The sequence below is a fragment of the Chionomys nivalis genome, chromosome 13 (genome assembly GCF_950005125.1).
Source record: "Chionomys nivalis chromosome 13, mChiNiv1.1, whole genome shotgun sequence".
NCBI lineage: Eukaryota > Metazoa > Chordata > Mammalia > Rodentia > Cricetidae > Chionomys > Chionomys nivalis.
The window spans coordinates 56,330,216-56,356,390 of record NC_080098.1 but is presented as its reverse complement, the minus strand read 5'-3'; positions in this window follow the sequence as shown (position 1 = coordinate 56,356,390).

The window sequence follows — 26,175 nt, the reverse complement described above, 5'->3', positions numbered from 1 at the left end:
TGTGATGCAGATTCTAATTTTCATTTGGTAAAACCTACTCCTTCCTGTTTGGTTGAGTCATCACTGACCTAAGAGAAAGTGTGTGTATTTTAAGTTTGTGAACTCGTGTTCTTTCTTTTGATGTGGTTATGTTATAAATCGAACCTGGGGCCTTGCCCATGCCAGATAAATGCTCTACCATTGAACTGCAACCACAGCTATGAACAATTTTGAAGTCATCATCAAACCAAAACTGCATACATTTCTGTCAGATGCTAATTTCCTCCTGGAAAGAGTCAATTTATCACCACTTAGTACACAGCTTCCCGTCCTACATGTTGGCTCCTACTTACTTTCTAGGATTTTTTATATAAGTGAAACCACTCAGTAAGCATTACTCTTTCATTGGCTTCTTTCACTGAACAGAATGGTTTTGAGATTCATCCACATGATTGCATACATTAATTATTTATTTCTCTTTATTGTGGAGCATTATATGGATATGTTGTCTCCCATTTTTTTATGGCTGGAAGCAGAGGTGCTGTGAATGTTCTCATATTTAATGGAGTCACATTGTTGATTTGTTTTCTCATCAGTCAGTGGCTGGTATGAGCATGGGGAGATAGTATGGCCCATGGACTATTAAGATTTGACTGTGAAATGTCACCCACAGGTGGTCACAAGTGGATATGTGCTCCTCAGCTGGGATGATGGTTTGGGAATTTGTAGACTTCTGGGAGGTGGGTATTGGCTGGAGGAAATACTGATCTATGAGGGGTGGACCTTAAGGTTTATAGGCTATCCAGTCTTCCTGTCCTGTCATGGCAATGCTTCCCATTGTCCAGAGACGTGAGGAGGTGAGGTAGCCACATACTCCCATCACCATGGAGCTGTCTGCCACTCTGCTGTTCCCACCATGATGGATGGTATCCCTTCAAATTGTGTGAGGGAACAAAGTCTTCCTCCCTTGAGCTGATCTTGTAAGATATTCTACAGCAACCAGAAAAGTAAACATTACAGTTGCATTTCAAGCAACGGTTGAGTTGCTATCCAAAGCGTCCATCCCATTTTATGTCCTCCCAGACATTGTGTTGGAGTTTTTGTTCCTCTGCTGCCTTGCCAGCACTGGTTTTTAGCTAATACCAATGCGTGTGCACTGTCATTCTGTGGTCTGACTTGTGTTTGTTTGGCAGGCAGTGGAATTGCACATCTTTTCATGGACTTACCAGCTCTCTGCATTGGTAACTTTATGTTGCGGTGAGAAAACACCATGACCAAAACTGACTTAAGGAACAGTTTACTTTGGCCTACATTCAGTCACTGAGCTATCTCCCCTCTTGTGAAATGTTTCCATTAGTCTGAGAACTCTGAAATGGTTGGCCTTTATTTAGGTTCTTGAATTCACTTTATTCTTGAAATGGAACCACATACTATAGCAGTTGGTGTGCCCTGAGAGTGCCAACTAAGAAGGTGGAGCTTGGAGTTGAGGTTATGATCCTCTGTCACCTCTTGTGACCTCACTTGTGACCCATTCCCAGCTCCTCTTCAGCTAATTCACCAGCCATGATAAATCAGATAGAATAATTTAACTAGCAACTCTTAGATAATATATGCTTTTTAAATCCACCACTTATCATCGTATAGGACACAACAGTGACTGAAGAATCTCACGAGACAGCTATGGTGAGCTGCCACAACGCTGCAAGTATGATGTGTAAAATCAAACACACGCAAGTGGTACCAATACGTGAGAACGTAGAGATCAACTGCCTCAGTGTTGGACTAAGGGTGACTAGTGGTCTAGGGATTGAGCCTCAGTAATAGTTTACTGTGATGGGGAGCCGAAGACTTGGCACTTTAAGAGATTATGGAAAGATATTTTGAGGTGAGTACACATCACTTGTGGTCCCCACTATCTCACTAGACATGGAGCTCATGAGTGAGGAAGCAGATGGTCCCAGGGGGCAGTATGCTAGACACCCTCAGGTGTCTTTGGACTTATGTCTTTCTTTCAGGTTGGTTGGGGGCTACTTTTGTTCTTTTTCTTCATTTCAATAAATCTCAGAAAAATGCAATATAATATTAAGAAATAAGAACATCCTTTTTAAAAAATTAAAATATAAGTACATCAATTTTTCCCTTCCTTTTTCTCTCTCCAACCTATCCCATAAATTTCTTCTCATTATCTCTTAAATTCATGACATCTTTTAATTTAATTACTGCTACATATATATATATACTTATATGCATATATTACTAACTATATAAATATAACCTGCTGAGTCAGTATAATACTACTTGTATGGGTATAATTTCAGGATGCCCGGGTTCTTTTTATTCTTGTTTGTTTCAATCACCTCACAATGTGCACATTTCTTATCATTGGACAGATATTTGTAAAAATCTCAAACCTCACCTGCTTTATATATAGCTGCATTGTAAACTAGTTCTTACTGGATTGCTACACTGTTTGTGGTCAGCTGTGTCTAGTATGTGTCTTGTGTGTGTGACAATGTAACTGCTGTATACATGTGAATGGGAGAGTATTTGTGTGTGAGCACCGACTAGTACACATGTGAGAATGCAAACATATGATTGTGTTCAAGCTTGTGTATATGTAAAATCAAAGCAGACTCTAAGAGGTAATCCTGACCATGGAGAGAATCCTGGACTTGGAAATAGAAGGTCTAGTTTCTTAACTGTGTAAACCTGGATGATGTGGGAAGTCCTTTTGTATATGTGTTACTTTTATTGGCTAATGAATGAAGAATCTGCTTGGGCCCGTGGCAGGGCAGAATAGAGCTAGGTGGGAAAACAAAACTGAATGCTGGGAGAAAGTAGGAAGAGTCAGAGAAATGACTCCATGTAACTGCTGAAGGAAACAGACACGGGAGAACTTTACTGGTAAAGCAGGAGTCTCATGGTGATACATAGATTAATAGAAATTGGTTAATTCAAGATGTAAGAGTTAGCTAGAAATATGCATGAGATAATTGGCCAAACAATGTTTTAATTAATACAGTTTCTATGTCATTATTTTGGGTCTGGGTGGCTGGGAAATGAACAAGCAGCCTCTGTCCACACTTAAAAAAACAAACAAACAATTTAAAGCTGGTTGTTTCTCCACCAAAATTAAAAAGTACTCATGATTTATGGACTCCCTCCTAGTCACTAAATATACAGCAAGCTTGCAGCAGCAGCATACATGTTGGTGAAACCATTTCAGAGTTGAAGCTTTAAGTGAGATGTAGTGTGTCAGCAAGCTTAGTTATCCTCCAAGGTGTGTTCTGAGTGGCATGGCTATGAGGTTCACGTAAAGAATGATGGGAATAGGTGCCACAATATTGAAGATGCTGCTCCACTCCTTTGTATTCTAGTCTGGTTTCCTGTTGATGCAAAAAAAAAAAAAAAATACTGTGACCAAAAGCTGCTAGGGGAAGACAGAGTTTATATGGCTTACTGGTTCCCATGACTGAAGGAAGATGGGGCAGAAGCTCCAGGCAGGAATCTGAAGGCAGAAACTGAAGTTGGGACCAGGGAGAAACACTGTCTACTGGCTCACTTCCCTTGATGTGCTCAGCTACCTTTTAATATACAAGCCAGGTCCACCTGCCCAGGGATGGCACCACCAACATCAGGCTGGACCCTCCTATACCAATTAACAATTCAGAAAATGTCTCACAGACATGCCTACAAGCCGATCTGATGAAGACAGTTCCTCAGCAGAGCTTTCTCTTCCTAGGTATGTCTTGGTTTGTGCCAAGTTGACAAAAAGTAACTAACCGAATGCCCCAGCCTTTTGGTGTAGCTGCACACACCAACTAGAGATGAGTTCCAATCACTGTGGTCATTTGGAAGAATCAATGAGAGGCAACTTTACGGATGGATGGGAGCTGATCTCAGTGTACAGAATGGCTGGAGTCTGGAGTAGCAAAGACCAGGCTAGAGAGAATAATGCCTGAAAGGAGTTGGTTTCCTTGACTTTGGCAAGCAAGATTTGTATTCTCTGGAAACCTAATTGCTTATTGATTCTGCGGAGACTGGCGCTGTAGCTCTCGTGGTGATTTTTTGCTATAGTTTAACCTTTTCAGTTCTCTCCCTGGCTGATTGTTCATTTCTCCTTCAGTGCCATCACAGTTTTTGCTAGGAAGGCTTTCTCGCATTCTGAAGTGGAACCAGGGCCTGTATGCTCAGCATTTCCTGGCTTCGTGTCAACCTTTGATTGTTTCTAGAGCCACTTTCTAGGCCTGCAACACATTCTGGCCACTTGTGTGCAGAATTTGAATGCAGTAAAGGAGATCTAAACATTTTTGTGAACCACTGAGCAGTAAGCATGGCTTCAAGCCTCCAAACAGCTGTCCGTGTTTCTGCCTTGCATCTGGTGTCTAACTGGAGTCCTTTATGTCAGAACATAATCTACTTAAAAAGTTTCTGTTTATGTCACAAATAATAAACTAGATGGTTCTTTACAACACCCAATCTCCTTAAACTGCCTTTTCAGACAACAGTCTTTTTTTCCTAGTGAAGGAATGAAAACACAATCCCTTTATGTGTCTTGTAGTATTTCTTTTGTATGAGTGTTAAAAATGTAACTGGCAAGTTGTGTCTCACATTGCATGTATACAGCATGCATATAGTGACATTAAATATAGAAATGATATGGTATATCCTGTATTTCAGATTTAAAATGTGCATGCCATATGCATAAAATAGATTCTAAGATATACATGCATGTAATCCATGAGAACACTGAGTCTTTTAAGAAAGTCCATGCCTGATGGTTTTTAATTTGATGACTTTAAATTTGATTAAACATTTCTTGATCCGAAGATGCTGGTACTGAGTCAATAGTCCATCATTGGCTCACCTCCATTGTTTCTAATTCCTCTTCCTCCTTCTCCTTCACTTCATTCTTCTACTAATTTATGTCAGCATCTTCAAACATCCATTTTTTTACATAGCCAGACCTCCTCAAGGACTGGTTCATTTTTCCCTTTACTATTGACTAGATTTAAGACAGTTCTATTTTTTGTGTTTGCTTACAAGAAAAATCAGGAACCGTAACACACTTTGGGATAAGTCCCACTCAGTGTTATGTTCTAAGGCAACCAGTCTTCCATCAGCATGTATTGATGCATGCTGTCCTTAAACTGTTTGAACTAAGTACAAAGAGGATGGTCATCTGGCTCCCTTGCTCTATTGGGGACAAATGTGAAACCTGGGAATTTCTTTACTTTTAGATTAATTTGGGTTCTAAACAAACAATAGACCCCAAAAGGAAAAATATACTTGCTGTAATGACAAATTATGAATAATTTAGCAGTAATTAGATACTGATAAAGAGAAGATCAGTAAAGTAGGAAGATAAATATGAAAAAATACAGCCAATGGACACAAGAGATTGACAATAGACACTGGAATATAAAGTGCATTCTTGTCGTAGGGGGAGACAGCAGAGATAATGAAGGGAGTTAACATGAAATGTTTGCAGTGTCAGTAACAGATTTTGAGTTGTAGAGTTGAGAAATACAGTTTATTATTAAAAAGAGAAGTGACTGAAATCTATATTATATTTATGTTATAGTAATTTTCATGTTTATGTTTATAATGGTGTCACTGGAGGTAACGAGGCAAAACAAGGCAGAACTGGGGTATTGAAGACCGATATCTGAGAAGTTTGGAGGTGGGTGCCAAAGTTTAAAACACTTAATGGTTTCTACTTCAACTGGCTGTAGCATTTGATAGGTAGGATTGCTAAATTTAAAAGAACAGAGAGAAAATAATTCAATTAAAGCCAAGTGACAACAAAATAACTTAGGAGGAAAACTAGAAGCAACACAACATGAGTGAAACAGAACAAGACAGGGGACAAGTGATAGGAATGAGTTGGAATCAGTCCCTGCACTAAATATAAATGGTTGATTTTTAACTTGTCAAACTGGCCTGTGACTCCTAACAAAAAACACACCTAATTCAAGAAATCATTTTGAGTAAACAAACTAAGACAGCTGTCTGAAAATGTCTTCAGAAGTATTGTTTCTTACATATAGAAACAAGAAATATATTTTAATACCTTGTGGCATATTTGTTTGTGTAATGTAAGCAACGAAAGTGAATGAAGGGCACTTTACAGATTGGCACAGATGACTCTAAAATCATGATGTATTTGTAGCATGTCCAAAATTCTTAAACATGCTGTAGTTAATGAGTATATGTATAGGAAAGCCTTGTAAATATGTGAAATGGATATTTAGAAAATTCAGCATAACAGTGTCTCTCTGGGTGATAGAGGTGATTTTAAGAAGGATTTATGGAGGTGTGACACAAGACCCTGAGTTCAGAACTCTGGCCATGGTCTGTAGTTCTGCTGTCTCCACATTTAAATTCTCAGTAATTCTGAATAAAGCACCTTGCATTTTGTACTGACCTCTTCAGATTTTTTAGCTGGTGATAGACAGTGAGAGATTGTCCTGATTACCATTTCTTCATCTGGACAATGGTGATTTAAAATGTTACTTCCACAGCTAAATGGAACAGCCCGGAAAAAGAGTCGCATAATCACAGTCTGGGTAAAATCAAATATCCTTCTCAAGTCATGTTGAGGTGGAAATTGGTTTGATTTGTTGAGTAATTATATTTAAGTGTAGGCATCTGACTTTGTAAAACATAAGCAAGTAATATCAATTGGAAGAGAAAAACCTCCTTGTCTGTAGACACAGTATGGTATCCAGCTGTGCTTTTTTTCTGTTTTTCTTTGCAAATGTGTTACCTCCTGCACTATTTGGAGCCTCTAACTTTAAAACCCAAGCAACATTTAGAGATTACAGCGTAGAACCTATCAGGTTCTGCTGCAGTCACCGGCAACTGGGGCAGCCAGTGTCCTCTGAAGAAGCTAGCTGCCATGCCATCTAGCCGTGGTAAACATGGTGTCTTTGCAACTTATCTGAGACAGTCAATGACTAACTGTGCACAGGAGCAGAGAGGCTTCCACACTACTTCTATGATGCCAGGAAGCTTCAGAGTTCACACTTGGAGACAGCTGGTGTGTTTGTTACGTGCTGATTCCCCTTCTCCTGTTGCTGCCTGACCAAGAGGCTCATATACGACTTCAATGCAATGTAGAAGCTTTTGAATCCACACATTCTGCATCCCCTTCTCCTGCTGCTGCCTGAGAGAGTCAGAGACACACAGTGTGCGCGCCACTTTACAAAGTCTTGCTTGGTGGTTGGCATATGTCCTAACGCTTTGGGAGTTCTCAAATGTAACACAGCACAGCATTCAGTGTTTCTGTATAGAGTCCTCAAAACACTTGGCTGTTTCAGCTTAAATCTATATCTCTCAAATGGATCTTAACTCTGACCTTCAGTCCACATTTACTAGAAAGCACTTGTTGCCTCCAGTATATGATGTGCCTGGGGCTCAGATGTTATGCATTCATTCTTCCAGTCATTTAATAAATGTTAATAGATCACCTTAAAACTCTACTCAATGTCTGCACCCTAAAGTTTTGGCCCACTGTGTCTCATGCTATCTAGTTTTAGCTCTTCCTTTCTCTTGTAGATCTGATCAATATTTTTTGTTTTTTTCACTTCTGGGTGTGGACCTAGAGTTCTGGGAAACACTCTACAACTTCTCCAACCCACCCCTCCCTCGGTCTCACCCTTCCCTACTACTCCTAAGCCCCAGCCTTAATTGAATCTTTGAGGTAAAGTCTTCTTCACCGTCATCCACCATCTTTCCGCTAAGGCAGTGTCCTCTTTCCTGGTTGAAGGTCGATCAACAGATGTTGATGGTTTATTGACACTACTTAGGGTGTCTGAGGTGAGTTCATGTATGGCAGAAACGGAAATGAAACACACCCTCTAGGAACTGAGTTTCCCATGCAAATGTAGGCAGGCTTCACCCATACGTTTGATTGTATGACCTTCCCATAGGTCTTTTAAGAAGTATTGATGGCAAAACGTTTTTCCCCTAGATGCCAAAAGTCTAAAAGGTGCCTGAGGTAGCAGTAACATTATACTACTGCTTGTCAGATTTTGTGAATCTGTTGCTCTGAAATAAGCCATGGGTTTATTAAGTGCCCATGTGCAGGTGAAGGAGAAGCAACAAGAGTCTAAGGGAACATTTGCATCTTTTCCATATCATTGTGGAGAGCTATACACACCCACAAAAGGAAATGAAGTTAGCAACACAAGTGGAGCAGCTTGGGAGAGACTGCTGTATGAAGTTCAAGAGGGAGAAAGAGAAAAGCATTGGTAGTTAGGATTAGCAGAGAAAAAAATCAGGCCAAGTAACATTTGTCCATATTTAATTAGGGTCTCCTTGAAGCCAGGTAGACTGGTTACTTCTGCTTTTCTTCTATAGTCAGACAGACAGAGTGAGCTCAGAATTATCCATCACGTTATCGTTACAAAGACAGGTTTATTTTGAATTACTGTTAGTTTTATCATTTTCGTTTCTTTTATATTTGCCCAGTATGATTGTTTATTTATTTTCTTAGGAGATTGTGTCTTTGAACTGTCTTCTGAAAGTTTAATCTTTATTTCAGAAATATGTCTTTTGTTTTTATTGTTAGTATTGGATTTGGTACATTGCATATCAATTGTACCCACACTAGCATTGAGTCCTTCATTCAGGACGTGGTCGTGAGATGGCCATACTGTGTGATGTTTTCCAGCATCATCAGTTGGCCTTTCTTTTGATACATGCACACGTCGTGTTTATTTTGCTGGGATGATGATGGGATTGCATAAGACGACATGCCTAACACTTCCGTATCATCTCTAGATGGTGTCATATAGATGCTAGAGGCTATTGTCAGTAGTAGTTTTATTAACCTTTCTACTCCCCAGAGGATTTCAAGTCTACTGCGTACACAGATGGAGTCTGCATTTTTCAGGCAACGATTCAGGGCCACTGGTTTAAACTGAAGGCCTTTTAAAGTTAATACTTTCGGGAACTGCCCTGGCTGGGGAACATTGTCTCTTTTCATGTTGTTTAGGTTTTAATGGCATTTTGTGGGTGGTCCGCCAGCTGAGCGCCTGTCTTCTTTTCTTAAGAAGACTATCTGTAATTCTCGAAGCGGGTATTTTGCCAATTCTCACATGCTTTGTTTTCTCTTCGCAAATCAACATGTCTATGTATTTATACAATGCATGTTCAAAAGGCATTTGCTACTCCTCTGTCACTGTACATAGAGACAATCAAAACTTATTATGCCCAAATCTAAAACAAGATCCGACTAAGTGAGCAGATGTGGTGCCTGAGCCGAAAGCTCACCATGTTGTTCCTATTTATCCCTGGTGTTGTCTGCAGGGTGTGCCCAGTGCTACAAGGTAGTGGATTAAGGCTCTTGCCAATTCCACTTACTTAATGAATCACTTATGCACACTTTATTCCCCGGTTCTGTTGTGTGCCTTTTGGGTGACAGAATAGTTTGAAGGAGTTTAGTTAAACTTGTCAAGGCTTTGAAATGGCTTCAAATCTGTTTTATGGCTTCCAAATTAATTGCATTTGTTCCAGAAAATGAGACGTGCTTTCTTGATTGGGAAGCTAACATAATAAGCGTTCAAAATGCGGGTAGGTTATCCAGGCGTCTACCCAGCTTTTGCAACCTTGCACTGTTCCTTTCTAATTCTACTGAGCTTGTTTCTTTCCCCGTTTGCACCTTGAGCATATATAAATGAGAAAACGCCAAATAAGGGTGCACCGAGGGAAAATAGAGCCAAACTCTCTCTCAGGTGGAAGACTCTGAATTGAAGAGAGATGTCATTGCTCTAGCTAGCCTACTCTAGGTTGCATAGCTGAAGGATACACCGGTAAATTAAAGGGAAACCTACTGCATCTTAATTTTTGCAGCATCTTCACAATAGCCGAGATCATGACATCAGAAAAGATGTCTTTAAGCAGACGAATGGGAAGAGAAAACATACATAACAGAATATCACTCAGCCACAAAGGAACGAAATTCTGTCATTTATGTTGACATGGGTGGAATTGGAGGGCATTAAGTGAAAGAAATTGGGTTCAGAAAGACAAATGTCACATGCTCTTCCTCATATGTGAAAGCCTGACTAGATGGTTTTCTGAGAATAGAGAATAAAATAGTGGTCAGTGAGGCTGGGGATGGCAGAGGAGAGACCCAGAGGCAGGTTAGTAAGGGGTACCGACATGTGTCTAAAGAGGAAGAATAATTTCTAATGTCCTATAACACAGTGGCTTATTCTATGTTTTATAAAGAATTATAAGAAATGATTTAGAAAGTTTCTTACAAAAATAAGTGATAAACTAAGACATGAAATGCTACTTGATTGCCACACATTGTACACATGTATGATCCCATCCACTCTACATATGGACACTTTTTATAAGTCATGAAAGCAGGATTCAAAGCATTAAGAGATTCGCTAGTAGAATTCCCCCTTCAGATCAACTCCATTCTCTCTAGAGTTGAGTATACTGTCCTCCAATCAGAATTAAGGAAAAATTGTTTTTCTCTGATTGCTTACTAGTGTTTCCAAGGTAAGCACTAGGATTTTATTTTTTAGACAGCATCTCAAGTAATCCCTGCTGTCCCTGAATTCCGTCTCCATCTTCAAAGCGCCGAGACTGCAGGTGTCTGCCACCACACCCAGCTTGCCTTGGGATCTTGAAGGGAAACACCAATTTAGTCTACCTGGTTTAGGTATCAGCATAGTTCTATATTAATGCTTGCTAGAGGGCAGAAGATTAGCTGGAAATGATGAGGATGGAATGAAGCACAATTTCTTCCTCCTCCCAGCTATTGGTGCCTTGTGTCTTAGGTAAGACTGTACTTAATTAAGAGCTCAGTGTGAGCCCCTTGCTCCACTTTGTTGTTTAACTCATAGGCGTAACTTACCTGTGCTCAGCTTCTGGTTGTGTTATGTCTGATGGCAATAGACCAGGAATTCAACATATGCGAATGGTGATACCGTTGAGCACTTTCATCAAAAGCTGTGTTTTAGAATAGTAGGAAAGAACCAGTTCCTCTCTGTGTGCTAGGTCTTGCTCAACTTTCTAAATAGCCTTCTGATGCAATGGGAGTTTCAGGGGCTGATGAGGCAGGCAACAGCCACAAGGCTTTGGGTGTTTCCTTTGAGGTTCCTATAAACAAGGTGTTAGTCACTATGCCTTCCATTCTTTGCCAAAGCCCTGGTTCTTCCTTTCTTAGGCTGAAAAGGAACTCCCTGTGTGGCTAACTAGTAGTGACCACAGCTGGTGATGTAACATATTGTCTTCGGTCAAGTTCCACCGTGAGGACTTACTGCGCTGTATCCAAGACATCCAAATTGAGATCTTACATCATCAGAAACATTATCAGAGACGGCAGCCTATCCGGCCTTCTTTGGTTGATGTAGACAACCGTTGGGTAGATTTTTATATTCCTTCCTCTTATCTTAATTCCCCATGGAATATTACAAAGCAAGCACTTTCATAATTTCTAGAAAAACAGGCTGTAGGCAAGAGATTCCGCAGCGTGCCCCCAACCCCTAATTTGGCAGAATATAGCTTTTGGAAATGGGACTTGCCTGAGCGCCACTTGCGTTAACACTTCCTGTTTACCAATCCAGGATCTCCGGGAACCCAATACTTGTGTGGTGAGATCAGAGAGCTGATAGCAGATACTGTGTTTGCTGATGAATGGCAGACTCCCTGCACGTAGCAGGGAGCTTGGTTCAGGGTCACCAATGTAAACAATAACCTGACTCACCAAACCACCAGCTGGAGCTACTGTTTAGCATGGAAAGTCATGATTTTTTTTGCCTTCAAATTTATGTTTTTAGAAACAAAGATTATTCAGATATTATTTTTATAACAACACAAGCTCATCATCCATCTCCTTTTCCACTTTTGCCTGTGTCAAAACCAGTAGAGAGCAAGCACTGCGCCTATCACATCTGCTCATATTACCTTACTTGTATTACCAGGATGAGAAAGATTTAAACTCTCTTTGGTTTTAGGTAAAACAAAAACAGCAAATAATCCTCCTCCCAAAATAACTTCAAACCGACCAACCAGCCAAAAAAAACAAAAATCGAAGAACTTATTTCAAGAATGTCATGAGTACTGTCCCCTTTTCTAAGATTCCGTTATACATGAATTGTTTCCTCTCCACCCTATGCTGCCCCATGAGCCTCCTGGATAAGGGTTTCTTATTTGTTTCCTGTTGACATCTATGTGAGCTCATGTTAATTATGTGTGTCTCCATTCTCAACACAACAAAGGACAGAGAAATGTTTAATTTGGTAAGGAAGCTCCCAGGAGTCCTTCCCCCACGCCCAAACAAATGCTAGTTTATAGACTTTCTTTCAGTACCAGACTTTCCCAATAAAGTAGTTAAAGCCAGTGTTTCAGCTAGAAAGCGGGATGATGCAATACGTGTAGCACAGCACTCTGAGTTTAGATGGTGCTTTGGTTGGAATGAGAATGAAATGACTGGATTGGCTCTCCACTTGTGTGTATGTGTGTGTGTGTGTGTGTGTTTCCCAAATGCCTGACTGTTCTCTGTCTATGTTAGAAGAACCCTAGCTAGCTATTTCGGAAACTTGGATTTGAGACATGACATGTCTATTGGTTGTCAAGGTAGAACTGTGTCACCAGGAACCTGTTGGCACCATTGGTAGTCTGGCCAGGACAGAGCTGCAAGATATTGCTGTATCATTCATGGGTTATGAGGTTGTAAAAAGACTAAATTACTTACAGAAAACTAAAATAGATTCTAGCTTTATTTCTGAAACTAGAAAGGACCCAAGTAGGATTCTATTAGCTAGTTATTGTTATTATTATTGAAGTATCTGAGATGACAATGTTCAGGAGGAAGGATTTCTTTTGTCTTATGGTTTCAGAAAATTTGGCCCATGGATGGAGTCCTGTATGTTTGGTTCAGACAATATGTGTATGGCAGCTTGTGGCTAAAAAGCCCCTTTACACACGTACACACATGCACGCACGCACACACATACACACATAAACACACACATATTTGACATACATGCACATACAAACACAGACAGACAGACATAAGAGTGTAGGCAGATTTTCCTGTCCCTCCAGCCAGCTCCCAAATCATGACATGGAGACTTGTTATAAAAGCTCACCCAATAGCTTAGGTTTGTTTCGAACTAGCTCTTGTAACTTAAATTAACCCATTTCTGTTAATTTACATGCTGCCACGTGACTCACGGCTTGTTGTCTCTTCTCCTGCACATCCTGCTTCCTCGGTGTCTCCTGGTGTCTCTGCCCTTCTTCTTCCTAGTGTTCTCTTTTTCCCCCAAATCCTGCCTAGCTATTGGCTATTTAGGTTTTTATTAAACCAACCACAGTGACATACCTTCATATAATGTAAAGGAATATACCACAACATGAGAGAGATAGAGATAGACAGAGAGACATATGGGGGTAAGCATAAGGGGTGAATAGGAAGGGACCAAGGCCATATATAGCCCTAAGAGCATGGATCTAGTGCCTGATTTTTTCCCATGAGTCTCTGACTCCTAGTTTTCACCACCTCTCAATAATGCCACCACACCCTTAAGTCTTCAAACGCCTCACATATTGAATAGGATAGAGCCCTCATGACCTGTTTCTGGCAACGCTACCACAGGCACATCTACAAATGGGTTTTCCTGATTTTCTAAGTGTTTCTTTTCTCTTTCCTTTGCAGTATTTATGTGCTTGTTCATTACTGAAAGTAGATTATTATACATTATTTCTGATTATAGTTTCCCCCTTTCAACTCCTCCCACATCCTCCTCACTTCTCCACTTACCCAAAGCCATACCCTTTCTTTCTTTCTCTCATTAAAAAACAAAAAACAAACAAACAAACAAAAAAACCCAAACAGGCATCCACCCCTAAACCAGAAGCTATTTCCAATTGGTAGCCGCCAGTTAAGAAAAAAAAAATCAGTTTTTTCTAACCGGCTCTCACTGGGTAGGCAAACCACACTTAAAGGCAGGGCCCATGTCCAACAGTAGATGGCCGGCACAAAATAAAGTCAATGTTATTATTATTTTTTTTTTGTTCTCACAATGCTTTGTTGAGGCATTTTTTCACTTACAGATCTTTTGCTTATATGTCACAATTTCTGATTTTGTCTCTAATGGGTTTTCTGTGTGTGGGGTGTGTGTGTGTCTCAATGTCCATGTGTTTCTTGTGCTTTTGCTTTGTTTTTTTTCCTGTTTATTTGTTTTGTCATATTCTGATTTATTTGTTTTTATTTTATCTAAGCATTTCTAATCAAATCAACAATCAAAGTTAACCACCACAGTGACTGATGGCACACTTGTGGAAAACAGCATATAGAAAGCAATTTGGCACAGCCCTTGCCAACTCCTTATCTTCTTTCTGGGACCTGGCCACCACCTGGGCTGGCCACCAAGAGCAAGTGATCACTTAAATAAAGCTGACATTGATGCCTGTTTTAAATAACTGATTAAACTCCTTAGATTGGATTAAATAAAACTAAAAAGTGAATAGAAGACTTCCCTAATTTCCTAATAAGATGATTAGTATAGATGCTAGTGAGAAAATCATACATCCATAAACAGATGTGGAACTCTCCGCAATACTGGGTTCCATAGTGACTGTACCAATTTACCCTCTCACCAGGAATGAGTACAGGATGGTCTTCCTCACTCCCTCACCCAAATTTGTTTTCTGACGTTGGCTAATTTGAGTGGGGTGAGTTGGATTCTCAAAGTAGCCAATTGTATTTCTTCTGATACTTCTCTATTCAGTTCATCAGTCCATTTACCGGGTAAATGTTTTGGCCTTTTTGTATTTGCTCTGCATAGTTGGTTATATATTCTAGATATTGATTCCTTGTCTGATGTATGGTTGGCAAAGATGTTCTTCATTCTGTAAGCCATCTCTTATCCATCCGTCACTGTGGAGACTGCTTTGTGGTAAGTAGCGTTTTAATTTAATGATACCGTTTGTCAATTCTTGGGACATGTCTCATGCTCTCAGAGTCCTTTTCAGAAAGTTCTTGCCTATTATTGGATCTTGAGGTCTGTTTTGTGCCATTGTCACACTGTTTTGTTATTATAGCTCTGTAATATAATTTGAGGTCAGACACTTTGATATTTACAGCACTGTTCTTTCTATTTAAGACTGATTTAACAATTCTGAAGGTTATTTTCAGACTTTTTGTGAAGAATATCATTGAAATTTTAATGGATGTTGTATTGTATATGAAATTCCCTTGGGTAACATCGTGGATTTCCTAGTATTAATTCTGTCATTCCATGACTTTGATCTTTCCATCTTCTAGTGATTTCTTAAATTTTACTGTTTAATGTTTTCCTTCTAAAGTCTATCACTTCCTTGGTTAGATTTATTCATAGGTATTTTATGTTAATTTTGCTTTTGAAGCTGTAGTAGATGGAATGATTCTCCTATTTCTTTTTCTTTTCTTTTTTTTTTTTTTTTGGATTTTTTGAGACAGGGCTTCTCCATAGCTTTTGGTTCCTGTCCTGGAACTAGCTCTTGTAGACCAGGCTGGCCTCAAACTCACAGAGATCCGCCTGTCTCTGCCTCCCGAGTGCTGGGATTAAAGGCGTGCGCCACCACCGCCCGGCGGTTCTCCTATTTCTTTCTTCATAAGTTGTTTGCTGGTATATATAAAATTACTGTTTTTTAACATTGATTTTTTATTTTACCACTTTGCTGTATTAGTTAGGGTTTCTGTTGCTGTGATGAAACACTATGCCCAAATGCAACATGGGAAGAAAAGGGTTTATTTCATTTTACAGCTTGAGTTCATCATGTAGGACAGTGAGAGCAGGAACTGCTAGCGAGGCCATGGTGAAGAACTCCTTATTGACCTTGAGCTCCTGTCCTGCTCAGCCTTCTTTCTCCTAGCACCCAGGACCATCATCCCAATGGTGACATTGCCCACAGTGAGTTGAGTCCTTCCATATAAACTGTCAATCAGAAAAATGCCTTACAGGCTTGCACACAGCCGAGTCTGGTAGGGGGCATTTCTCAACTCAGGTTCCCTCTGCCCAAATGACTCTAATCTGTATCAAGTGGACGTAACATTTGCCAACACAATTACTGGAAGCACATTATATTATTAGGGTCAAGAGATTTCTGTTGGAGTCTTTAGGGTCCTTTTAAGTATTGGATGATTTCATCTGCAAAATAGGCACAATCTGCCTCCTTGCTTTCATAGTGATGTGTCCTTTATTAGTTTCTCTTGTTCTATTGTTCTATCCAAGACTTTTATTTCAGTACTAAATTGAATGAAAGAAAGCAGTGGGCCTCCTTGCCTCACTATAGATTGTAAAGGAAGTGTTCTCAGTTTCCCCCCATTTAATACAGTGTTAGCTACAGGTTTGCCATATAGCATTTATTATACTGAGATATGATTTTTCTCTATTCTAAATTTTTAGACCTTTTATCATGAAGAGATACTGAAATTTATAAAATGTCTCTTCTATTGAGAGGACCATGGGGTTTCATTCTTAAACATAACATTATGTTGCATTTTTAAAATTTTGGGTATCTTGAACTATCTTTGTTTCCTTAGGGAAAAATTTGCTTAGTTTTGTTATAAAATCTAATGTTTTTGTTTTTAAAGTATTTTGTTGAGAATTTTTGCATCCCTGTTTTTTAGAGAAATTGATTTATACATTTCTTTTAACCCATTTGTTAAAGACTTTTCAGGTATCCAGAAAATGAATGTTGAAAATATTTCCCAATATTTCCCAGATTTCACTATAGTCCATAATAGCATCCTCATTTTCATCTCAAATTTTGTTAATTTGATTCTTGTCTTTCTCTCTCTTGATTTAGTTAAGAGTCTGCAAGTGGCTAGGCAGTGGTGGTACATGGGGAGGAAGAGGAAGACAGATCTCTGTGGGTTTGAGGTCTGTGTAGTTTACAGAGTGAGTTCCAGGACAGCTGGGCTACATAGAAAAACCCTGTCTCAAAACACAAACAAACGCAAAAGGGTCTGTAAGTCTTATCTTTTCAAAGAACCACCTCTTGGATTTAATCTATATATTGTTCTAATCTCCATTTCATTAATTTCTGTCCTACTCTTCATTATTTCTTGCTGTCTACTGCATTTGAGTTTGGTTTATTCTTGCTTTATAAAACCCTGAGGTGCATAATTAGGTTACTTGTTCGAAATTGCTCTGAGTTATTTTAATGTAAGCACTGTAACTACGAATGTTCTTTTTAGAAATGCCTTAGTTGTATTGCAAGTGTTTTAGTATGCTGTGTTTTTGTTTTAATTCAACCCAGGAATTTAAAATATTACCTTCCTGATTTCTTCATTGATCCACTCTTCACTCAAAGTGTAGTGTTTGTTAAATCTCCCACACATTATTATTTTATCAGGACCTGTTTGAACTTTCAAATCTTCTGGTTTTTGTTTTGCTTGCTTGTTAGGTAATCAGAAACCCCAGTATTGATTGCTAACTATTCATATTTATTTTATCTTCTTGATGAATTGTTTCCTTCATTAATATCTAGTGGTATTCTTCATCTTCTCTGACTAGTTTGGTTTTGGAGTCTACTCTATCAGATATCAGAATAAGTAGTTGGCTTCCAAGATGACTTCAACCCACTAACTTTGTTTATGGATCTTGACTAGTGGCTTGGAGATAACAGTTGGTTTTTGTTTTCTAATGCAATCAGCAAGTCTGAGTCTTTTAAATGGTGAATTGAGGCCATTCACCTTGAGGTTTTCTTTGCCATTTTAGTTGAAGTTGGTTGCTGGTGTTCTGGCTATTTGCATCACTGTGTGTCATTTTCTTTCTCCCCTATTAGTATTGAACTTTGCTGGTTTGCTGTGTTGGATAGACTAGAGTCCTTCCCAGGACTCTCTCGTCCATCTAGACCTTTCATGAAATGTATTTTTCCCATGTTATTCTGAATGAGACTTCCTTATTCTTTGTCTGTGTATAGTATTATTTTAAGTAATCTCTACAGTGTTTAGCAGTCACAAATTGCCTTAATTTGTCCTTCTCTTGATGTGTTATTATTCCACTGAGAAAGTTAGCTTTTCTGTGTATAGAAATCTCAACAGCCAGTTCTTTACTTTCGGGGCTAGAAAGTCACCATCCCAGGCTTTTGTGGATTTTTATGGTTGTTGTTGGGGGATATGATATCGTTCTAAAGTGTTTGACTGCAGGTATTGACTTTTTTATTTTATAAAATTAATATTCTTTCTTTATTCTGTATTTTTGACCTCTTGAATAGTGTATCTTGGAGCAGTTCTGCGCTGCTCATGTCTACTTGGGTTTCTAAATGCTTCTTGCATTTAGATATCCATTTATTTTTCATACTAAATTTTATTATATTTTGTATTATTATGTCTGTATGATACATGTGCATGAGTGTGGACATGAACGCAAATGTATATATTAGAGAATCACTTTGAGGAGTTGATTGTTTCTTCCACTATGAGGTTTAAGGACTGGACTCAGCTCATTAGACATGCACAGCAAGTAAGTGCTTTAGTCTGCTGAGCCATTTTTCAGGCCTTGGATATACATTTTTCTCTAGGCTTTAAATGGCCTTCTGTTTTAATTTCATAAAAATGTCTATGCCTTTAGACTAAACTCAGATCCTTCTACCACATGTATTCTTAGATTTGGTCTCTTAAAGGTACCCAAGTGTTCTGGAAAATTTCAGTCATGCCATGTATATATATATATATCATAATATATGTCAATATGATATATGACATAATATATTCATATTCATGGATATGCCTGAAATTTTTCTGGCCTTAATGTTTTTTTTTGTTATTGGATACAGGGTTTCTTTGTAGCTTTGGTGCCTGTCACAGAACTAGCTTTTGTATACCAGGCTGGCCTTGAACTCACAGAGATCTGCCTGCCTCTGCTTCTGGAGTGCTAGGATTAAATTCATGTGCCACTACTGCCCGGCTTTGGTCTTAAAATCCATTCCTCTACTTGGTGCTGTCTGTTCATGACATTTTGTACTGCTTATTTTTTTTAATGGTTGGTTTCATCATTATCATCAACATCATTATTGATTGGTTGTGTCATTCCCAGCAACAAATCAAAACTTCTGTTTGATTTGTTATCAATGCCAATTTCCTTGTGGATATCCTTACATCTTTTATTTTTTTCTTCACATTGGAAACTATTTCACAGGCCTTTCTAACTTTTTTTACCTAGGCCCTTACTTCATTCACCTCTTATCTCTTTTTCTGGTATATCAGCTACTTCATTATCTTTGGGTTCTGGTATTGAGTTGTGACTTATGGAAGTGTCAGAATAGATGATTTTTTCCTAATTTTTTGCTTCTCTCTTTGAGTGTCTGTTGGGATAGGAATGTCTTTTGGCTTTTATTTTTCTCCTTTCATCATTTTGTTTGTTTTATTTTATGTAAGCCTTCCTGGAGTATTGTCTTCATATGAATTTATGTCCCCTGTTATTTAGGAAGAGGAGCTGACTGCAGCAGCAGACACAATGATTTTTGCAGTGGTCTGCGTATTACCTTGCTGTAAAATATATTTGTGTCTCAAGCATTATTCATAGTGACACCAGGATATTGATCAGGAAAATATATAGCTTCTAGATTTTAGGACTAGGTCTATTAAGCTACTGTGGCAACTAATAATTAAGTGGTAAAATGAGGATGGAATGACAAAGAGGAAAAGGAGGAATAAAGTATGAATGAGACAGAAAGTCTGTGTGAGAAGCGCAGTGACTAATAGAGAAGCTACTGAAGAGTGGGCACAGAGGGAAGAACCAGAAGAGTCTATTCGATGAGGAGCAGGTTAAAAGAGAATGAGGACACAATGAAGAACATGTGTATAAATGCAATGAATTCACCTATGTTATAACACCAGTCAGTGTTCTTTTCTGGTGGTGACTGATGTGCTTTCTCCTGTCCCTGGTCTGCTTTTTGTTGGGGAGGGCTGCTGGTCTCAGGAATTCAAAGAAATAAAATCAATATGGCCTTTCTACTGAAAGCGATCTATCTATGTGAGCCTCTCTTTCTTCCAGAATACTCCAGTCTGAGACTGCCCTGACGGCTCACTCCAACTTCTCCGGTTCTGAGAATGGCTGTTTCCAAGCACGGCTTTCTGTGACGGAGGCGCTGGGTGCGGGAGAGGTCTACCCATCTGTGTTTACCTTCGTTGCTGGGCGTTTGCTTCCTGGCTCCTGATTTCCTTGTGCTGCTTAGCGAGACTTTGAGCACCCTGCCTACCTTCCATGCTTCTGCGTGCCCAGACAGTGACCCAGGTGTTTCCGACTGTTCTCTCCAGGGAAAGGGTGGCGACTCAGCCTGAGCTTCTCTCGTGGTACTTCTGCCTTTATCTTTACAGCATTCACTGTCCTCACATCTCTCCCCAGGGTGTCTCTAGGCCCTAGTTGTGTCTCACAATCCGGTTAATCTCTCCATCTCACTATTCTTGTGGCCAGTATCCAGGAGGAGAAAGGACCTCTCTGGAAGCCACACCTGATTCAGGCTCAGTGCAAGAATTATCCTGGCACAACTGAGTGCCAGCTGGTAGTCACTCCTGGCTGCTTCTCTGTGGAGAAGGCTTTGCCTGGGCTGACATCTTTTTTTCTTTAGCTCTTTCTCTCCAAAGAACAGTCTATTGCACAATGTCTCTTCTCTTTTCTTTCACTGTATCACAGAGAAGTAACTTCTAATCTACCGTCTTACCTGAAAATCCAAGAGTTAATATAAAATATATGAAAATAAATAAATTAATTAATTAACTAATAGAAAAAGTTTCTTTAATTGGTGGCAAATGATGAATTACATGAATAGCAAGGAATTGTTTAAAAATGAACCTTGTTATGACTGATTTTCGATGGTGGATTTGTAAATTGCAACACTGTTTGGCCAACAGTTTAGGCATATTCCTACCTAGGTTTTATATCTTAAATTAGCCCATTTTTATTCATCTGTGTATCACCACAAGGCCGTGGCATTACCTCATTTTCTATATGTCTTGTTTTCTCAGTTCATGGCTGGCATCTTTTTCCTTTGGCAGCTGTATGCTCTCTTTTTGACTCTGCCTACTCTCTCTAAATATCTCTTCCAGCATGATTATATTCTGCCTTGACATAGGCCAAAGCAGCAACTTTATTAACCAATGGCAATAAAACATATTCACAGCATACAGAGGAGAATCCTATATTATCTCCTTCAGGATTTCTGCTTCACAGAAGGAACCATCAGACATTCTGCAGGATACAGAAGAAAGCAACTGGTGAATTTTGCCATTACAAGCCAGAATAGATCTTGAAATTTCCTGCTTCACTGAAAAGTCTGCCAGATATTATGGATCTATAGACTGAAGATAGATGCTCCAACATTACAAAAGAACTTTGCGTGACTGTTCCTGCAGTGAGATTTCTCTGACAGTTCTAGAGTTTTGAAAGTTGTTTGCAATACACTTCCTATTTACATGGGTAATATTATATATTTCTGGATTCCTTGATGGAGTTGAAGACAAATAGTTTAGTTTTCCTTACTTATGATAAAATATAATTAGGATATAAAACTTTAGACACACAAAGATAGGATATTATATTATTTTCTTTAATTTGCTAAATGTAAATGGACTAAATATTATAAGTATAATTCTCGCTTGATACCTGTTTTATTATATATAATTTTACTATGTTAAAGTTAAAGCCCTTCCTTTTTATTTAGACAGAAAAGGAGAGATGATGTGGGATTCCCCCTCTGTATGCTATGAATATATATTATTACCATTGGTTAATGAAGAATCAGCTTTGGCCTATGGCAAGGAATAATAGATCTAGGCAGAAAATCCAAACAGAAATAAAGAGAGAGAGTAGGTGAAGTGAAGAGATGCCATGTAGCTGCTGAGCCTTGCAGTAAATTATAAATTAATAGAAATGGGTTAATTTAAGATGTAAGAGTTAGTTAATAAGAAGCCTGAGCTAATAGGCCAAACAGTGTTCTAATTAATATAGTTTCTGTTTGATTATTCAGGTCCAGGCAGCTGTGAATGAAAGCACAGTCTCCTTTTACAATTGAAACTTTTCTTGATGACATGGATTCTGTAGGTTGCTTATGATAATATGCTCATTTTTATGGCACACAAATATCTTTGACAGCAAGATAACCCTGAGGGCACTGCCAAATCACCACGTTTGTCATGGTAGTCAGCTCCCACTTCTGAATAATGGGGAATATAAATCCAAGTGAAAGCAACACTTGATAAAAAACTTACATAAGATAAAACAAGTGAGGAAAAAAGAAAAATAAAAACTGAAGGACACACATATCCCAAAAGTTGCTCAAAACAGAAGGGAGAAGCACAAAACTTGGGAAAACGCAATCTACTCTGATACTCCCTTAAGCTCACAACTCAATACCAGAACCCAAAGATAATGAGGTAGCTGATACACCAGAGAAAGAAGTAATAGATGAATGAAGTAGGCATCTAAGTAAGAAAGTTGTGAAGGTGTAGGAGAGAGTCAACAATCTGGAGGAAAATTTAAAGATGTGGGAATATCAATAAAGAAGTTGACATTGCCTGTGTCTGTGTCTCAAAACATTAAATATAACAGAAGTGTTGGGAATAAAAGAGCCAATAATTGATGATGATGATGATGATGATAATGAAACCAATCAACATAAACAAACAAACAACCCTCTCATACTAACCTGGAAAATAAATAATAAATGACAGTATACAAATAAATGTATATTAATTGATGTACACTGAAGTGGCCAGTGGGTCACTGAAGACATCACTGAAGTAATTTTTAAAAGACTAGACTCATATTAAAATTTACTATTGTCTTAACCTTTCTCCTCATCTTGAAATCTATTTGTCTGCTTGATATTGTCTGTTCATGACACTTTCTAATGACTGGTTCCCATTCCAGCTCACCATGGGGTAGAAAGTGGTAGAGTTATTTTCAAGCTATGGGGAATGCTCCAAAAAGGAGATGGGACCAAAACTGAGCTTATACTCTGGGCCAGGGCTGGGGAAATATTCTTGTTATAGATAATTCATGAATAAAAAAAATCAAAATATTTAGAGTCTGGCAGCTAGTGGGTTGGAAGAGGAACATGGCTCTCTACTCACAAATCCTTCTTAAGTGTGTGTGATGTTTGTATATACGGTGTAAAATTAAAGACAAGAATATCTTTAGACAATGTTCTGATTTTATGACAAAGTACCTGAACTAGGTTGTTTATGAGAAGTAGTATTTTGCTTAGTTCATGGTTCTTGAGGGTGGGAGGATGACCCCGCCTGGTGACGGCATCCACAGGATGGAGGACATCACATGATGAGACAGAGCAAACTAACCAGAGGGACTTTGCTATTTTAAAAAGTCAGTCCCATAATAATTCTTCAATATATAAGTTCACAAAAACAGAGTTCTGTTGACTCATGACCCCTGACCTCATAAGGTCCTAACTTTCAAAACTACTACATGTGATACCAAATTTCAAACATGTGGGGTTTGGGCCACTGAGACTATAGAAGAGGAGAAAATAAAATACATTTAGACTAAAGATAAAATATTTAAACAGATAGAGTCAGGGGACAAATGGAAGATGATGCATCAGTGGAGCAAAGAAAGAAGTGAACAAGAAAGGGGCAGAAAGGCTGCATCCAAGATCGGACGAGGACAGCTGGTGGGATACAACCTGCTGGAAGTAAACTGAGAGCTTGGTGATAGCTCCATTACCAGGATACTCTGGTTAGTAAAGGAAGAATGATGAAATTTTCCATGGCCCTGGGTCGAGGCCTTATAGTGCTTACCAAGATCATGACCATGTCAGGAAAGTAAGAAGTCAACAATGTAGGATGAGATATAGGATAAGGAAGGCACTGGATCATTTACAAAATGTATTCTTAGATATTTAGATTCTAGAAACTGAGCCTGACCAAAGAGACAGAGTCCGTATCAAGAGATCACCTGGAGAATAATCACATCAGTGATCTCAGCTGAAGTTGTGAAGGAACATCGGTAGTGAGCTTTTGGAATGAAAGCAAGGGCCTATACCTATAGATTCCAGGGAGGGAGCTAGACTTGTTACAACTATTTACGAAGTGATTTTAATGTTGATTGGCTTTACAAGTTCACTGATATAGAGTAGTTGGTCAAAAGGGAACAAGGAAGGTTCCAGAATATATGAATTTGGTCCCTGTTTTCCTAATCTGAGCATGAAACAGCATCTCCTGGCTGTTTAAACAGTTTGCTTATGTTCTGTGGAAAGATTTTCTAGTTAATCAGACATAGGATGAAATCCCAAAACTGGCACGTCTCCCTGGCTTCTGAGTAATACTGATTCAGTGGGTCTAGTGATTTTAAGTGGCAGTGGGCCAGGAAACCTTGGAGGAGTGAGGATTTGTGCCATGACAGTAGTCTTTGGTTCCTAGCACAAGGTTTCTGCTCAATCCCTGTTGTTCTAAGTGATGGAGTAGGGGTGATGCTGATGCTATTCACAGTAAACCCCGCACAGACGAGCTGGAATTTAGGATGATGCGATAAGAGATCAAGAAGTAACTGTAGTCTAACATCTAGACCCATTGCATATACCCAGCAGGAGGAGGGAAGGCTGGGGACTGAGTTCATCAACAATAGCTAGTGATTCAGTGCCTTGCTTTTGCCCATCCAGGAATCCAATAAATGTTATATGCAAGGCTTGGAGGGCTTTCAGGGTGGTGAACTCACCCTGTTAGAGTGTAAGCAGTATCTCATGTTAAAGCTCTAGCGAGAGGAAGACATATAGACTTGTGGGATATTTGATCACATTGTGAAGATTTGTCCCTGTTTTACCTGACCTGCTGAATGATCAATACCTAGGCGACAGAGGATAGGCACAACTTTCATAGAGAGAGGAACTCGGGGGAAGAATGAGAGAGGCAGAGATTTGCCAGCCAGACTTGGAGAAAGTGGAATGTACAATATGGAGGAGAGGTAATGAGCCATGTGGCAGAATGTAGATTAATACAAATGGTTAATTTGAGTTATAAAGCTAGTTGGGAATAAGACTAAACTAAGGCCAAGCTTCCATAATTAATAATAAGCCTCCGTGCCATTATTTGGGAGCTTGTGGTCCAAAGAAAGTCCAACTATAATTAAGAGACACATCGTCCATCCCTTTGGCCATAAGACTGTTAGTTACAAAATTAGCATGCTTAAAACTAGTGTTCAATGAAGTGACACAGAAGGCTATACTCACAGAAAGACGGCACTCAGGGAAGAGAACTCTGCAGGTCTAGAATGGGTTGGGATCTTAACGTTCCACAAAACCTCAAAGACTCTCAAAAATGGGGGATCTTAAAATCCCAGTTTTCCTAGACTAGGACTTAAAAAAGAGTGTTTCTGTAAGAACAACACTAAAATAAACATAAACCCAGAGACAATGGAGGCAGAGCTGGACCCAGGTTCTCTTCTCCTGATAAAAGCCAGTTAACCTCTCTCATGGCTAAAGATACCTATGCTCTAGCCTTTTCCTTGTGGCTTGCCTATAACTCAAGGTGGCTGTAAGCAATGATGGAGAGAAAATTAGATTTCTTTCTCCTCATAATTTGACCAAACTCTAAGTGAAATTTTTCTTACCAATTTCTAAGCCCCAACTTGTACAGAATACAGGGAAACTGAGGCAGAGGGTTTATGGAAAGAAGTGCTGGGTACCAGCAGGATGGTGGTGCATCTCATCTCCATGGGAACATGTTCTTGGAACTCTTCTGAGCTTCACAGTCTATACCTCTTCGTCTGGTTGTTTGTTCAAATCCTTTATAGCAAACTGATAGTAGCAAGAGTATCATAAGGAATGAAGAGGATAAAAAAAGTCACTGTAATCTCCAATTTGTAGTGGAACTGGACAGAAGCTGAGGTGATTTGGTAACACATTGCTTATGGTTACATTCCAACGTGTAGAGTGGAGCAGACTTGGGGGGATTCAAGTTTTTATCCCGTGGTGTCTGTTAGCTCTGGGTAGTGTCAGAATTGAATAAATTGTAGGACTCCCAGTGGGTGTCATGAGGAATTAGAGGATTACTTGGCATTAAAATCCCCACACATCTGGTGTCCAACATTATGAATAGGAAAATAGGATTTTTACTGTGTTATTTTGTTTTGCTTTTTAATTTTCAGCACAGGAAATTTTAGGACTGAGCTCACTGGGGAAGCTCTTGTTTTGATTGATGTTGTGGCAACCCTCACAACACTA